The 4,258-nt window shown below is 45.0% G+C and overlaps 1 pseudogene; it reads left to right on the forward strand.

The window, feature by feature from the left end:
• The first annotated feature begins 1,310 nt into the window (after positions 1 to 1,310).
• Positions 1,311 to 3,786, forward strand: LOC101981266 (annotated as a pseudogene).
• The last annotated feature ends 472 nt before the right edge of the window (positions 3,787 to 4,258 follow it).

Here is a 4,258-nt window from a genome sequence, read left to right on the forward strand (position 1 = left end):
TCTTTTGGCTGGGTGTGTTTCTTAGTGGCATGTCCCTGTCATGTTCAAGACCCTGGGTTTGGCCTCCAGCACTGGGGAAGAAAGATTGCCCCTGAATAGGGTCTAGGGGGTCTAGAACTTAGGGAGTGTTTGCCATGCAAAAGAACACTTTAGAACTTGTTTTAATTTGTAATCATTCACCTAAGTTGTTATAGAAGCTGGGTGTGGGGGGCTGGAGAGATGGCTCAGTGGTTAAGAGCACTGTCTGCTCTTCCAGAGATCCTGAGTTCAATTCCCAGCAACCACATGGTGGTTCACAACCATCTGTAATGAGATCTGGCACCCTCCTCTGGTGTGTGGGCATACATGGAGGCAGAATGTTGTATACATAATAGATAAATAAATCTTTGAAAAAAAAAAAGAAGAAGCTGGGTGTGGTGGCTGTACTCTAACCTAGAAGCAGGGTGAGAAACTGAGCAGGAGAATTCAGAGTTCAAGGCCAAGCACAGGCTACTACAGGTGGTGACCCTATCTCAAAAACTAAGGTGGGGTCTGGAGAAATGATTCAGCTAAGAGCATTTGGCTGCCCTTCTAAAGGACCAGATTTCAATTCTTAGCACTCACAAATCGGCTCACTGCCTTCTGGAATACCAGTGATTTGACTCCCTCTTCTGGCCTCCAAGGGTACTGCATGCACATAGTGTCCAGACACATCCAATGCACATAAACTAATAATTAAAATTAAAAAATAAAAATATCATGTTTTCTAGTTTAATTTAACTATTATTTTGCATGTGTATTATATTGTGTTATATTGTGTGATTGTCAGTGCGTGTGTACCATAAAGCAGAGGCTGGAAGACAACTTTTGGGAGGTAGTTCTCCCCTTTTTCTGTGGGTTCGAGTCCTTAAAGCCTGGTTACATGTCAGGCTTATATGGCAAGTACTTTTGCCTGCCAAGCCATTTGGAGACAGGATCTTATGTAACCCAGTTACATGAATTAGAAGCTGGCCTCTAATTTGCTATATAGCTGAGGCTGGTTTTGAACTTCTGATCTTCCTGCTTCCGTTTCTCTCTTTTTTTTTTTTTTTTTTTTTTTTTCGAGACAGGGTTTCTCTGTGGTTTCGGAGCCTGTCCTGGAACTAGCTCTTGTAGACCAGGCTGGTCTCAAACTCACAGAGATCTGCCTGCCTCTGCCTCCCAAGTGCTGGGATTAAAGGCGTGCACCACCACCGCCCGGCCCTGCTTCCATTTCTCAAATGGTGGGATTCCAGGTAGGAGCAACCATACCAGGCTCAACAACATTTTCTCCTGGGATTGCAGCCGCCCAAATGAATTTCAATCCCTTTGTGACTTCTGACCGAAGCAAGAACCACAGACGGCATTTCAGTGTACCTTCTCACATTCAGGGGAAGATCATGTCTTCCCCTCTTCCCAAAGAGCTGAGACAGAAGCACAGTGTTCCATCTGTGCCCAGTAGAAAGGATGATGAAGCTCAGGTTGTCCAAGGTCACTACAAAGGCCAGCAGATTGGCAAAGTGGTCCAAGTGGACAGGAAGAGATACGTCACCTACATTGAACAGGTGCAGCGAGAAAAGGCTAATGTCACAACTGTCCATGCGGGCATCCACCCAGCACGGTGGGTATTACCAGGATAAAGCCGGATGACAAAGACCGCAGGATGATCCTGGAGCCAGGCGGTGGTGGCGCACGCCTTTAATCCCAGCACTCAGGAGGCAGAGGCAAGGAAAGCCAGGTTCTGACAAGTAGGGAAGGAGAAGGGCAAATACATGGAAGAAATGGCTGGGAAGATACAGACGTGGGGGCGTTTCATACATAGTTTTCATTAAAAACTGCTTACGTTTTTTTTAAAAAAAAGTATTTTTTCCGAGTCATGACCCAGCCTCAGAGGAAGCAAGATGTGACTGCCTCACGGAAAAAGGTACCAAGCCACATGGCTAACATAGACAAGAATTACGGGCTAATATAAGTTATAAGAGTAATAAGAAACCTGAGCTAGGGGCTGGAGAGATGGCTCAGTGGTTAAGAGCTCTGGCTGCACTTCCAGAGGACCAAGGTTTGATTCCCAGCACCCACATGGCAGCTCACAACTGTCTGTAGCTCAAGTTCCAGATCTGACATCCTCACACTAATGCACATAAAATAAAGTTAAATAATTTAAAAAAAGAAAAGAAACCTGAGCTAATAGGCCGATCAGTTTATAATTAAAAGAGTGTTTTTCCTTATAGATGTCACTGAATTAATAATTTAGTTATAGAATTTACTTCTACATTCTTTGACTGATGATCATTAAAGCACAGACACTTTAGAACGGCTTACAAACTTTTTTTTTTTTTTTTTTTTTGGTTTTTCGAGACAGGGTTTCTCTGTGGCTTTGTAGCCTGTCCTGGAACTGGCTCTGTAGACCAGGCTGGTCTCGAACTCACAGAGATCCGCCTGCCTCTGCCTCCCGAATGCTGGGATTAAAGGCGTGCGCCACCATCGTCCGGCCGGTTTACAAACTTGATGAACTAAATTAGCTTTCTCAAACAATTACAGACACCAGGGACCAGGGATGTAGCTCAGTCACAGAGTTCAAGTGTGTGGATTCAGGCGCCAGAACAACAACAACAAAAAACCCAACTAAAGCCGGGCGATGGTGGCGCACGCCTTTAATCCCAGCACTCGGGAGGCAGAGGCAGGTGGATCTCTGTGAGTTCGAGACCAGCCTGGTCTACAGAGCTAGTTCCAGGACAGGCTCCAAAGCCACAGAGAAACCCTGTCTCGAAACCCCCCCCCCCAAAAGCTCTACTATTCCAATTCCAATTTTTTTTTAAATTTTGTTTGTTTGCTTGCTTTCAAGACAGGGTCTCTCTGTGCAGCTTTGGCTAACCTACAATTCCCTCTGTAGACCAGGTTGGGCTTGAACTCACAGAGATCCGCCTGCCTCTGCCTCCCAAGTGCTAGGATTAAAGGTGTGCATCACTGTGGCCTGACATCCAAATTTTCTTTTAATTTTTTTTATTTTTGTTTATTTATTTATTTATTTTGGTTTTTCGAGACAGGGTTTCTCTGTGGCTTTGGAGCCTGTCCTGGAACTAGCTCTGTAGACCAGGCTGGTCTGTTTATTTATTTTAAAAAAGCTTTATTTTAGCTTTATTTCATGTGCATTGGTATAATGATATCAGATTCTCTGGAAATGAAGTTACAGACAGCTGAGAGCTGCCATGTGGGTGCTGGGAATTGAACCCAGACCCTCTGGAAGAGCAGTCAGTGCTCTTAACCACTGAGCCATCTCGCCAGCCCCTCCAAATTTCCTTAATTTTTAAATCTTATTTTATATGTGCTGACTGCTTTGTCCAAATGTATGTATGTTGAAAGAGGGCACTTGATCCCATAGAACTGAAGTTACGGATGACTATGAGGCACCTTGTAGTTGCTGGGAATCAAACCCTGGTCTTCTGTAAGAGAAACAAATGCGCTGGATGGTGGTGGTGCACACCTTTAAATTCCAGGACAGGCTCCAAAGCTACAGAGAAAACAGAGTGAGAGAGAGAGAGAGAGAGAGAGAGAGAGAGAGAGAGAGAGAGAGAGAGGTGCTCTTAACCACGGAGCCATCTATCCAGTGTCCTTCAATACCAGTTTTGAAGAGATTAACCCTTTTGTCTTTTTTTTTTTCCTTTTTCCTCTTTGCTTCATTTCACGTGTGGGGCAGAATGTCAGGTAGTCCAAGGTAGCCTTGAACTTGCTATGTCTGAGTCTGGCCTTGATCTCCTGGTTCTCCGGCCACCACCTCCCAGATGCTAGAATTACAGGCTTGAACCACTATTTATTTTTTCTTTAACAGAATCTCACCTGCTTGTCACTTACAATTATTGGCAACTTTAACGTATATAATGCATATTGCCCCCCCATCTCATCTACCTCAGACTAGCCTTGAACTTGGCTATGTGGTAGAGGGTGACCTTGAGCATCTTCTGATCCCCTGAGTTAGAGACATTACACCTGATTTATGTAAGGTTGAGGACTGGAATCAGGACCTCATGCATGCTACGGAAAGCACTTTGCATACTCAACCCAAAACATTGCATCAGAATATTTTATTTACTGTGTGTGTGTTTGTGTCATGGGTTTGAGGGGGTGGTCAGAGACAGCTAATAAGAATTGCTTCTCTCGCCGGGCAGTGGTGGCGCACGCCTTTAATCCCAGCACTCGGGAGGCAGAGGCAGGCGGATCTCTGTGAGTTCAAGACCAGCCTGGTCTACAGAGCGAGTTCCAG

The sequence above is a fragment of the Microtus ochrogaster genome, chromosome 7 (assembly GCF_000317375.1).
Source record: "Microtus ochrogaster isolate Prairie Vole_2 chromosome 7, MicOch1.0, whole genome shotgun sequence".
Taxonomy (NCBI): domain Eukaryota; kingdom Metazoa; phylum Chordata; class Mammalia; order Rodentia; family Cricetidae; genus Microtus; species Microtus ochrogaster.